The sequence below is a fragment of the Equus caballus genome, chromosome 8 (assembly GCF_041296265.1).
Source record: "Equus caballus isolate H_3958 breed thoroughbred chromosome 8, TB-T2T, whole genome shotgun sequence".
Lineage (NCBI taxonomy): Eukaryota > Metazoa > Chordata > Mammalia > Perissodactyla > Equidae > Equus > Equus caballus.
The window spans coordinates 47,021,456-47,034,826 of NC_091691.1; the positions used below are offsets into that span (position 1 = coordinate 47,021,456).

General features: G+C 46.3%; 1 protein-coding gene and 1 non-coding gene across 5 annotated transcripts in view; one reads left to right on the forward strand and one right to left on the reverse strand.

The window, feature by feature from the left end:
• Positions 1 to 13,371, forward strand: part of TMEM241 (transmembrane protein 241) — a 121,246-nt gene that overhangs the window by 81,014 nt on the left and 26,861 nt on the right. The gene's annotated exons all lie outside the window — the stretch shown is intronic.
• Positions 4,147 to 4,253, reverse strand: LOC111774848 (U6 spliceosomal RNA). The gene has a single exon (XR_002810151.1). It is a non-coding gene; the product is annotated as a U6 spliceosomal RNA (small nuclear RNA).

A 13,371-nucleotide genomic window follows, 5' to 3' on the forward strand; every position in this document is an offset into this window, starting at 1 on the left:
TTGAATGGCCCTCTTTTTGGGCCTGATTCTACCCATCAGTCAGCATTAATTAGGGAACCTTTGGAATGTGGGGTGGGGGAATGCATTAGTATATGGGTAGTGCCTGCCTGAGGCATCTTATAGTCCAGAGCAGAAGGTAGAAGTGACAAGGGTGAGACTATTAGAGAACATTGCTTATCTGGACGACACTGACTTCAGGAGTTGGAAGAAGGGAGATCTCTATGAGTAGGCTGAGGCTGCAAAGCCACTGAACTGGCCCCTACAAGCGCTGGTTGCCTGGGACAGGTAGGAAAATGGAATGAGGGCCTCCAGGACCAGTGGCAGGGCCCCCAAGTCAGGATATGCTGTGGGGAACCATGAGGAAATGAATTTGACTAGAGGAGGAGCAGAGTACAGAGGTGTGAGGGGAAACGCGCCACAGAGACCACTGTGAACCCCTGAATGGGACTGCCCACAGGTGAATAATGTTTTAAGCAGGTTAATATGGCAGTGGTGCTTTAAACAGATTGGAAATGTGTTCCAAGCATTTAGAAGGGAAGCAAATCAAGGTAGTGATGGCAAGAATAAAGATGAAAGGTCAACTTGCCTGACAATTTGAAGAAAACTAAATTTTAATCATTGAATTTGTCTTATAATTGTGGTGTGATGTGATAAAACAATTAGAAGACGAAGACTCATCATTTTAGAACAGGAGGGAGTGTGTGGTGAGAGTGTGGAGCTAGGAGTGATGGATGGACAAGATCACAGATGGCTGCAAAGTTTGCAGCTAGACACATGGGAGATCCATGGCATTACAGCCAGCAACAGTGGTGATTGTGACAGAACATGCTTGGGGAGGAAACCCAGTGAAATATATTTTAAACAAATGTGGATGGTGAAAAAACATCTAAATGGAGCTGTTTTGCGTTGGAAACATGGAGTGAAATGTAGGGGAGAGCTCAGAACTCTGCATGTCCTTTTGGGCCTCGCCTGTGGAGATGAAGCTGAAATCAAGAAAATGAATGACTCGATGAGCTCACTGAGAGAGGGAAAGGATTTGGGCAGAGCAGAGGCCTAGGACTTACCTCAGAGATACTTGGATGCCAGAGACCAATAATGAGCGGAGAGAGAGGTACTAGCCAGGAGGTGGGAGGGGGAACCAGGAAAGTTCAGTGAGGGGAAGTCTAAGGAAGCGTTTTAAGGAGTAAAAGCAAAATGCCACCAGATTGAGAAAAGACGAGAGCAAGGATATTGCTAGCCTTTGAGGAAACAGTTTTGGTAAAACGGCAGGGGTGGGAGTGGGGCAGAGATGGATCATAAATGCTCAAGAATGCACAAGAAGTGGATAGAAGATTGTGATTGGGGGTCGGCAGGGGGAGAGCTGATCTAGGGAAGATAACTTCTTTTCTAGGAAAAGAAGGACATGCATGAAACTAGAAGACACCCTGTTACAGAGAGATTTAAAGATGCTGGAGAGTCAGGGGAAACTGGGAGAACAAGGTTCAACGGAGGTGGAAGGAGGTTGGCGGCTGGCTTTAGAGAAAGAGGAACGCCTTTTTTCTGAAGGGCAGTGATAGATAGGAGGGAGGCTTTCCCATGAGCCTTGTGGTAGAGGGACTGAAGTTTCAGGGGGAAAAGTACTCACTGTTGGCTTTGGTCGCTGTGTGCTGAGCCCCTCTAGTCCTCAGCTGTTTCATCTGTAAGGCAAGGAGTCTGGACTAGTGTCTAAAGATAGCTCAAAAATGTTCTGATTCTAATGTGCTCTGACAGTGTTGACTGTATCTGATATTTAAGACTAAATGCTGATAGGTTTACATTCAATTGTAGGTTTATGTATAATGATGATCTGCAAAGAGCCATATCATTAATTATCAGTGCCTACTTAATAAAGCATTTGCCAGATTTTAAAGTCTCCAATAGGACCGAACAGAATAAAATAGGAAACCACTCGGCAAACTGACCTTCTTCCATCCCTCTTACTAAATTCCACCTTCTCTCGTGGAAAATTGTGTGTAATACTACAAGTGCTTGATTGGAATGTTTGTTCCTGTTTTTATTTAGAGTTTGAACAGTCAAAATTCATGCTTATGGCATGGGGCTTCCCTTCCCATTGCTGCTCCTTAGGGTAGAATGCTGCTCTCGCCCTCCAGGTGGAAGATGGGGAAGCCTTCTTAGACAGGGTCCCCACGTGAGGCTTCAAACCTGCAGTGTGTGGTGAGTGCAGAAGTAGAGCAAGGAGGCGAGGAAGAAGGGGTAAAATATAGCAAAATTAGAAGATTCTAGAACTTGGGCCCCTGAATGTTTCAAGGTAAAAGCAGAAAATAGATAATGTATGTGAAAATAGCTGGAGAGTGACAAAGTGCTATGTAAACACAGAGCATTATGTAGAGTCATATAATCCCAGACCAAGACTTAATTTTGACCCAACTTTGAGTCCCAGGTCTGCCACTCTCTAGGTGTGTGCTTCATTTTCTCACCCGTAAACACATAATAATACTGTCCACCCTAATGAGAGGGTTGAATAATATTGAGACAGCCCTAGAATGGCGAGTGCCAGCAGTTGGCAGACCCTCCTTGGCTCCGTCAACCGCTGGTTTAATTCTTTCACCAAATTAACCAGTGATTTCCTGGGTCTGAATTTATCATTTGTATTCACTGGTCCTAGGTAGTGAATGGTTTGTGGACTGCCTGCTCCAGGCACTGCTCGGAATTCAGCATGCGTGAGGACAAGGTCTCTCACAGCTTGTTAAATCAGACGTTATCTAACAAAAGAGGCAATTGATGCACCATTCACAATGTTTTTAAACCTATGTAAAGAGTCATTGATTCCGAACAGTTGCTGTGCCTGTGAAAATGTATGTTTGATGGTTTCCAAGGAGACCACCCTGCTGGCTGTTCTGTGACCACTGGCCTTAATTATACCCTGGGATTGCCAGGGAGCCTTCAAAGCTGTCTCCATAACAACACCTCCTTGTGTAGTAACATGACCGCAGTCCTGAACTGTGCTTCCCGTGTAGGAGTTTCTCCTGAAAGAGTTGAGAAGATTCCGCTGGTAAGTTTCAGCCTCCGTTGATTTATCTTACGAAGAACTCTTGATAGAGTTTTGACGGCCTTTCTCACAGGCGGTTTTGCCAGGTCTCCGGAGCAAGGCATAATGTCTTTCTTTTTTCAGTGACATGTTGACATTTCTGTTGACCTGTCGCAAGGTTTGAACTAAGAAAGAGTCTTGGCTGTGTCAGTTTACTAGAAAAAATTAAACCTGTTTTAAGTATAGGATGAACTTATAACAGTGTCAACAAATGCTGTTAGAGTTTGATGTTTGGAATTTTAAAATGTCTCCAAGACCATTGGTAAAACTCTTGCTGTTTCTGGTAGAATTAAAACAAAAAAGCCACTTAATGTCTTTTTAGTATGGAATACAGAGATTTTATGACTTCTAAATAACATAATTTTTTACTCTCCTCTTAATTGTTTTAGATATGTTTGAAGGGAAGTTCCAAGGCTTAACATTGAATGATCCCTTGAGCTTCCAAGGAAGTGACAAGTACACAGATCTTTCAGGTTCTGGAATCAGACTTCTTAGGTGCAATTTCTGGCATGTACATGTATACACACACGTGTGCACACACACATGAACAGACCAAATAAAAACCATAGGAGTGTAGTTACGATACCCATCAGTTTTACTTTTATTAGGTCAAGTCTATACTGAACAGAGTGTTAGCTGTTCCTCCTTCTATTTCCTACCCTGTTACTACTTACTTCTTTTTACCCCAGTTTTATTGAGATATAATGGACATACAGCATTGTATTAGTTTTGTTTTTTTTTTTCCAGAGGAAGATTAGCCCTGAGCTAACTGCTGCCAATCCTCCTCTTTTTGTTGAGGAAGACTGGCCCTGAGCTAACATCCATGCCCATCTTCCTCTACTTTACATGTGGGATGCCTACCACAGCATGGTATGCCAAGTGGTGCCATGTCCACACCCAGGATCCGAACCGGTGAACCCCAGGCCACCAAAGCAGAACATGCACACTTAACCGCTGTACCACTGGGCCGGCCCCTGTATTAGTTTTGAATGTACAACATAATGATTTGATATTTGTATAGACTGCGAAATGATCAACACAATAAGTTTAGTTAACATGCGTCATCTCACATAATTACAAAAAATATGGAATGCTTCACGAATTTGCATGTCTTCCTTGCTCAGGGGCCATGCTAATCTTCTCAGTATTTTCCTAATTTTAGGACCTGTGCTGCTGAAGCGAACACAATGACTCCCTTTCCTTTGTCCTTATCCCTCTCATCATCATTGTCACTCTCTGTCGGGTGTAGAGAGCCTGTTGCTGTCTCCTCACACTTCCTGGATGGGAAAGGGGGATCATTCATAAGGGCAGGCTTCTCCCCTCGGTTCACTCTCTGAATTTCTTCTCTCTTCTCAGCTGCTTAAGACTCCTCCCCCGACTTTGGAATATATAACTTTCTGTGTAGCAGTTTAGTATTCCTTTTATTTTCTTCCTTCGGTTGTTATTCAGCACCTTAGTGTGTTCTGGAATGGTCTGATGAAAATAAATCATTAAATCTGGTGAAGCTGTGCTGTAATGTAACTTTTTATGTTGAAAGAGCGTGCTTAAAAAATCTAATTATGGCTGTTTCCTAATTAAATCATTTTTCTTTTTTACAGTCTAAGTAGCTATGGCAATGAGAATAATTTTTCATGGAAAATTAAAACCTAGAGGCAGCAGCATAATTTCCTTTACAGTCTCTAGCCGGGCAGTAATAACAGCATGTCAATGTCTTTCCATGACATCACTGTTGAAGCGACAGGAACAGGCTGTGGCAAGTGAAGGAGCCGCTGTGTTATTGTTGAGCTGTGTGGAAACAGTCAGCAGAAAAGTTATCTGGGAATTTTTCGTTTATGAACAGGTTTTCCCAGAGAGCACATGGGAAGGGAAATACAGTTTTGGATTAAAGAAAAAAAATGTAAATTCCATTTCCTATTGTCAAAATAATTCACAGGAAAGCAAGTGATATTAATGGACAGTTTGCTATTTTGGATAAGGTTGTTGTTTTTGTTTCCGATTATGAAATCCTAATTTTTTCTGGGCTATTTTTAGTGCCATTGATCATCGCTATGTTCTGTGCTGCAAAAATATGATAACAATTCTGGGTTTCACAACTCTTGACCTGAATGAATTTGCTTTGGTTCATTTACTGAGGAAATACCCTGAATTTCTGTAAATTTCCTGATTCCAAGGCTTATATGGGTGCTGTTAGTATCCAAGATAACTTAAAATAACTAAAATTAAAGTGATTTTTGCAACACAAAAACCAGTTAATTGGGGAAGTTTGCAAAGCCTCCATTCGTTGGGGCATGAACTGGTGAGTGCTTGGATCGTGGTGGGGAGCTGTTGGATAAATGAGTACCCAGTGAATCCTCAAGTTCGCTGATCTTAGATCACACACCTTTGCAGGTTCGAGCCCTCCCATCAGAAATAAAGGTGGAATTCTGCATGTATCTCGTGCAGTCCCTTCCACGGCCCCGATAGTGCTCTTGTGATGCGCGTACTCCTTTCCTTAATTGTGCCATTTGTTCTGTTCCAGTTTGCTTTTCCTTATAAGAACCCTCCATCCCTATACCTGAGCTAAGCTCCTCAGGGTGTGGCCAGACCTCGAGTAATCAGCAAAGAGCTCTTCAGGCCGTGTCCCTGCCCAAACCAGAGGGCAGACCGTGGGCAGAACCCGCACCTGTGTCAGGAGAGCTTGAGCCGCAGCAGTCAAAGCTAATAAAATGAAAGCGTTCTCGGGAAATCCAAATGAGCAGACTTTTATTATGGGGAAGATAAGTTTTGATGCATGAGAGAGCGGAATGACATGTGGATTTGAAATACTTTTAGTAGATAGTTACCTGGTGTGACTTTGTGAAATTAATTATTCTATCCTATAGTGTCTCAGAGACATCTTGGTGGCCTGGCACTCCAGGAGCTCCAGGTACTCCACCGGGGGCCACCCGACGTTTGTTCCCCTGTTTTATCCCCCAAAGTGGAATTTGTTTAAAGTCTAAAAAGTCATTTGCACATTTTTTCCTGTTTAAAATTTCTCTCCTTTCTTACAAAAGTAGTCCAGACTTGCTTTTTCTCCTCTTGATTCTACATCAGCACTTTGAACTGACCCAGTTGCTCTTTAGGTTAAGACTTTTGAGGTTGTTTTTGTTTATATATAAGTAGACTGCGTCTGACTATAAGGCCAGACACTTAAGTACAAGCAGGCTGTGTTTGTTTATGTGACTCCAAAATAGCCGGTAAGTTAGTCAAATACGTGGCGAGAAAAGTGTTTTCAGTCAACAGTGAATTGCCTGGTACCGTGTAAACAGAGCTAGCTGTGAGACTGTAATTGTACTTGATTGTTTCTGTGTATTCTGGGGGCGTTGTAGGGGAGGCGGTGTGGGGAACAGGCCCTCCCTGGCTATGTTTCCACGTCTGTCTTCCTGTCGTGTGACTTCTGCGGGGGAAGACGGGGGTTACCCAGGGGAGCAGGTCCACGGTCACATCTGTCCCCTAGAAGAATGCTGTCTCGTTTGGGTCCTGCCTCACTTCAGGCCATTATGCCCTGTTTGGGGCTTTATGTCTTTCTGCACAATTTGCATGTGTGTGGTTATGTTTAGCCCAGAATATGGTAGGTGAGCAGTCAAGATTTGATCAATAAAATGCCCTCTTTCCCTCACCTAAAAGTAAGAGTAAGAATCAGGCTAATTAGAAAAATAACAGTAATAATCCCATCCCTGTCCTTCCTGACCACCTGCCTGGGTGCCAGCCTGGGAGCCTCAGGAAGACAGGGTGCCTCTCACTCAAGGTTATATCCCCAACCAGCAGAGGGCCTGGCTGTCCGTACATGCTGTCTAAAGAGAGTGTAAAGGGCCAGTCTTTTCCAGATGCACAATTTGGACAGCAAAGGATTCGGTGACTGTTAAAGTACCTCTTAAATTTTTTAGTGAAAGTGGAATCAGGAGTCATTGTCTTTAGCCTCCAGTTAGTCCTTCATACAATGACTGTCCTCTCCCATCAAGAAAAAAGATGGTATTTTTTTCTCACACTGTGTTAGATTTATCTTCTTGGAATTAGAAATCTTTGGTTTCAGTGATCCGATCCCCTGTTGTTACCATGCTTTGCCGCCTACTACCCCAAAGGAGGATTTTCATCTGTGAACATGTATTTCTTTCTTCAGGTGAGAGGAACAGCTGTTCTCCTGACTTCAGGCCTTGCATTCCCACCTTAGAAGTCCTACTGTAAGTGGTGTCGGCCCTGTTATTCCCAGTGGCCAATATTGGCTGCTGTTGGCCCCAGCATTCAGAGCTCTTGGCACTCCTCTGTTGCCCTTAAAGCGTTAGGGTTTGGGACTGCAGGTGTTGCAAATGCTGTTTGCCTTTTGGGATCGGCTGCAGTTTGAGAGCTGCTGCTCTGTGTCGACAGAGAGCCTTCGCTTCTGCTGGGTTCCATTTTCCCATTCGTTCTGATATCAAGAGACATTTAAAATGATCAGATTCAAGGAGTGCCATATGTTTGAAAGTACTTTTTTTAATTTTTCAAGTTACTCCGGGAACCTGATTTCTCATTTTATCTGACAGTTTGGAAGTCCTACCCAGGTGTTTATTAAAATAAAAGCAGCAGCCCCAGGTTGTTGGATGGGTCTCTTGCGAGGGAATTCTGGCTTTCAATCTGTACCAAGTTAGTTATGAGAAATGGAGCATTGAGACAGAGTGGCATTAAATCTGATGTGGAACTGCATACCCAGCAGAATGCTAACATTACAGAGCCTGACAATACCAAGTGTTGGTGAGGACGTGGAATAACATTTGTGGTTTAGAAAACACTAAAGCTAAACAAGGTCTATGTTATGAGCCAGCAATCCCACTGCGAGGTCTATTCCCAGGAGAAATGAAGATGTACGTCCACAACAAGACACGATCAGTGTTACAGAATTCGAGGTGATGGTTGCTTAACTCTGTGAATATATTAAAAACTATAGAACTGTATGCTTTAACAGGGCGAATTTTATAGTATGTGCATTATATCTCGGTAAGACTGTTATTTTTGAAAAAGATATGTTCAAGAATATCCATGGTAGTTTTATTCATAGTAGCCCCAAACTGGAAGAAGTAGTCCATACATCAGGCAAGGAGAAATAAATTGCGATCTCTGTCTGCAGTAGAATAGTACACTGCGATGAAGACAGCTGCAGCCTCGTCTGTGGGGCAGGCCGGGGCTGTGCTGACTGGGAGGGAGCGTGACGGAGCCTTGGGAGATGCTGGGACGGTTCTGTGTTTCTGTCTAGTGATGGCTACATGGGGCTTTACAGATGCAAACATTCAATGAGCTGTGCCCTTAAGATTCAAGCTCTTCGTGCACTTTACTGTATTTACATTATACTTCAATTAAAAAAAAATCTGCTGTGGGTATGGAAACGGTGCTGTGCTCAGAAAGCACAGCCCACAGTGCTGCGCTCCCTTCCCATCCACCGCCGGGAAGGCCTGGGTGTGGGCGCAGCCTCTTGTCCAGCAGACCCCTCCTGCCTCTGGTGTTGACACTTTGTGCTGCAGATGGCCTGGGGTTTCACTTACTGGGGAAAGGGAAGAACCCACAGGCTGATGCCTTGCTATTCTGGGCAGTAGCCGTCAGTTCTCTTGAATGTCATGGTTGGAGGGGGTTTCTAATGAATACCCAGCTCAGAGCCAGGGTAAAGAAAATGCGCTCGGGCTTCCTGGTCGCGCTGCAAAAGTATTTGTTGTTCCAATTGTGCTCAGCAGGTGAGGCCCCTGCCCCGTCAGCTACACTTTTCCTTTAGGGGCTGGACTAATTAAGGAGAACAGCAGACCTGCCGCGCTCTCCGGCCATGCGGTTTGATGAAACGAGCGCCCTGCTTCTTGTGGGCGCCCTGCGGGTCCTGCTGGGGCCTCCCTGCTGGACGCTCTCAGGCCTGCATGTCGGTTCACCTTCCTCATGCCTCTCAGGCTCCCCTTGGCCTTATGGCTTTGGAGCTGGAGATTGGTCACATTTTAAACATGCTCACCAAGATGGTGACTCCTTACTCTTGGCGTGTCGGGAGGTATGTGCGTGTTGTGTGTGCTGTGGGTGCAGTGACAGTGACAGCTTTATGTGAGAGTGGAGAAAGGGGTCAGAAACCTGAGGGCCTAGGGGTGGTGACCAACCCACGCAGGTCTGCAAACTCCCTCATTCTCCGTGGTCGGGCTGCATCCTACAGGCTATGGGCTCCTGCTGTAGAAAGAGAGTGAGGGGTCTGCACAGTGTGAGGGTAGGTTCATGTTCCCAGCAGACGGAAGGCTCTGCCCTCCCTCCTTGTGCCCTTGGCAAAACATGCTCTGACTTACTCCATGGATAGCAGCTCGTTAACCAATCAGATTTTAGATTCAGATCCACTGAACTCACTGAGCACCTGATTTTTTGGAAGTACCAATGGTAGTTGCAGTGAACGTTGACTGCTCACCGTGTGCCAGGCCGTGTGGTAGGTACATGGACACACGTTTCTTATCGCGATCTTCTGTGGCTCAAACTATGTGCTCCTCTTCCCTCTCGAGCCATGAGGAAACGGAGACGTTACGTAACTTAAGCCAGAACGGAGGAGCTCGGACGTGAACCCAGGCCTTGACTGCGAAGCCTGTGCCCCTCCTGGTGGCCTCTTCTGAGACGCTCTGTCGTGGAGGGTCTCCTTCGCAGCACGACGGAGTTTGAATGTGAGTGGGATGAGCGTGATCTCCTGGCGGAGGCTGGATCATAATTCACCCACCCGCTCCTTGTCGCCGCCGTTTTCCTTAGTGGGATACTGCACAATATAGAAAACGCCTCCGGGAAACAGGAGGCTGATGGAGACTAATGGCAAACAGATGAGAGGACAGGAGCGCAACCTGTCCCTGGCGGAGCCCAGCCACACTGTCAGGACGAGTCTTAGGAACACCCACGGCCAGCCATCGCAGCAGCTGCCTCCAGACGGGAGCTGGGAGCTGGGCTTGGCCGGGCTGTGGGAATACAAATGGCACAGCTCCTTGGTTAGGTGTTGAGTTTTCTGGTAAACTTAGGGTGTATTCTCCATTATTGAAGCACATATCTTTTTCCTTAATTTGTGACTTTAATTTTAATCCATGACTCCTCTAGAAAAAAACCTTAGAAGCTATTTAGTTCAACTCCCTTCATTAAAATAACTTTGAAAGGCTTATTATAGAAAATTTAGAAAGTTAAGTTAAATGAAAAGAAGAAAAAGCTTATGTGAACCCACCACTGTGGGCATTTTGGAGTATCCTTTGAGACTTTTCTGTGTACACATGTAATTAGGTGTGTTGTGTCTGTTTTTACAGAAATGGGATCATTCTCTACCTGTCGATTTTTATGTAGTGATATTGGAAATGTTCCCCCCTGCTTGGGGTGGATGAGGAAGCTGAGGCCCAGAAAGGTGAAGGACTTGCTGAAGGAATTCTCTACCAGGCTGGCCTGGGAGAAGCAGCCCGTAGCTGCCTTGTCCAGAGCTCTCTTGGCCTGATGAGGCCTGTGGGCCCAGGGCACCAGGCTTGTCAGGGGCCTGGGCATTTAGCGCAGTGTCTGACATATGATAGGCCCTTGATAAAGGAAAGAGCGAAAGAAAGAAACCAGCCCCAGCAGCTGCAGCCTTGCTCCCCTGCCCACGCCCCTTCCAGAGCCTCGTGCAGTAGTTGCCTTTGTGGTGAACTCAGAAGTCCCCCATGTTAGGTTGGAAGAAAAGGCTGTGTCTTCCCTCTAGTAGCTGGAGAATGACTACAGTACACACTTTCTAGCAGTTCAGATCCTGGTTGTAGGGGCCAATTCCTCTGATTTTATAAACATGCCACAAAGTCCCAGAGAGCCTTGGCAGGTGGAGGTGGTGGCTGAGGGGCAGGCCACGGTTTTGTAAGCAACTAACAGGGAGCTCTTGGCCAAGATACTGAGCGAACCAGAGTTCATCTGGTGCACTTTTTTGGTATGTGGCTCCCAAGTCCTTTACTGAAAGTGTCCATTAGAGGGACCACCTCTGCATCTGGTCCGGGTACCTGGACTCCACAGGCCGACCCAGCCTCATGCTGTGAGATCAGCGGACAACAGATGGTGGCCTTGCTCTCTCTGGATCCCAGCAGGCCTTTGCTCCATGCCTTCCCTAGGGAAATCTGCGTATAGGCTAGCCGCCCGTTTTAATTTTCCCGTTTAACTCCTTGTGGCGTTGATATTTCTTGGCTGAAGCTGAAAGGGGAGGAAGACATCATGACCGTCTGCATGCACTTTAAGGTTGATGCGACAGTGACTGTCTGCAGTGTCTTCCTGGAACAGACAAAGGAACACCCTCTTCTCTCATCACTTTCCCTCAGTCCTGTCCAAACACACAAGAGAAGAGGTGGCGTCACGTGTCCCCAAACTAAATCTGTCAACAAAATTCCTCCCCCTTGTGTCTCAAGAGTGTGTTTCCCAGAACCTCAGGGCGGGGCCCCATCTCTGAGTCTCACGCATTCTCTTGATACCCCAGCATGGGCCTTTTGCTGGATGATGAGGAGGGGCCCTCTCTGCTGGGCCCCTCTGGCCGTCTGCGTCCGTCTATTCATCCAGCAGACATTTGCTGAGCACTTGTAGGTTCTGGGCCCTGTAGGGACCAGGGATTGAGTAGTGCTCCACAGTCACAGCCCTGCTCCTGAGACACTCACAGGGTGTGTCGTCACGGCCCCGCATAGCCGTGAGCCTGTGTGTGGGAGCCTGCCCCAAGGCCCACGGAGACCTTCCACTGTTTCTGCCTTTGCTGTTTGGGCCTCCAGCTGCCTGCACCGAGCAGGACTGCACCTACGGCCTGGCTGCGTTTACGCTATCCTGAGCCTTTGTCTGGAGGGGTGACTCTGAGTTTAAAAAGCCAGCATATGTGGCTGACAAGGCTGTGGGGAGAGCAGGCCCTCCCTTCCTTACCAACGGGAGTGTCAGATGTCTCAGCGCAGTGAGGGCTACTGGCGGTGCTCGGCACACTTATACAAGTGTGCACCTGTCGACCCTCAGCTTCCACTTCTAGGAACTTATGCTTCACATGGGTTTCCACCAGTCTAGGATGGCGTATGTGCAGGGTTATTAACCTGCATTGTTTGTAGGAGCAAAATCAGAAAACAGTCCCAGTGTCTATCATTAGGCATCTGGCCAATGGAATTCAAAAATCGATGAAGCTCTATGTTTGGCCAGGGGAAGATCTCCAAGACACGTTCCTAAGTGGAAAACACAAGAAGTAAAACTGTATAATGTGCTAGCTTTTGTGTAAAAAAGAGAAAAAAAACGAGAATCTGCATTCATCTTCACTTACATAAGCATAAAGAAACCTTAATACGTAAGAAACATGGTGGCCTTTGGTGAGAAGTGACAGCTGGGCGGATGGGGGACCACAGGTGCAGGGAGGTGCTTCACTGGGTATATTTTCACAGTTTCTGGTTTTGGAATCGTGAATGCATTACCCATTTAAAAATGAAATTTGAAAAATACAATAGGCTGCAATATGCCCCCCTAAAATGTTATGAAAATACTTGCGCCTTTGTTTATACAGATCTTAAACCTGGGTTATGAGAATTTTAAACCAGAGAGAGTTGATTGATTACTAGAAACCTGAATCTGAAAGACAGAAGTAGCAGTGAGGTGGTCTCCTTAGGGGAGAGAGAACAGGGTCCCAGGTAAGGTGACCTCCTGCATTGAAGGGATGTGACCTCTGAGACCTCTAGGGAAGTGGGCTGGTCCCTGCAGATGGCGTGGTCTGAAGTACCCAGGGTTGTCTAGTCCACCCAGAAAGCAGTCAGGAGTACTTTTTGAATGTGAGTTCTTCTGTGACGGGAGCGCACACCCTACGTCTTGGTATCACGTGGAGCAGATGCTCAGGAGATGACCAGCTGAAGCGTGGCTGGACCATCCAGGTGTGTTGCCGGTGCCCTGATACGATAAGGCAGTCAGCAGATTCTTGCTATGTGGGTGAATAAACCGAGTTCCTCTGGGGCACTGCAAGGGATTTCTGAAATACGTGCTAATTGCCTTCAGAATCTTTGCACGGGCCACAGGCTTTAACGTTTCCTCAATGAAAAGGAGCCACTGAGGAGCGCTGTCTTCTTGATAGAGGGGGCCACTTGACGGGCTTGTGGCTGCACCCAGAGGAGGGGTGGGCCCACGCGAGCCCCCTGGGCTTAGGCTTTCTCGTTCCTGTCCTGGAACCCAGGCAAAGACCACAGTTCAGATTTCTCTGTTCTTAGCTTTCTATATTTTATAAGGGGTGTACCTTATAAATTGGATGGGCACAAGACAAGACATTTCTTCCCTCTGGGTCATTACACTGAGCCTTGTGGAAGTTGGCAGGTTTCCTAAGT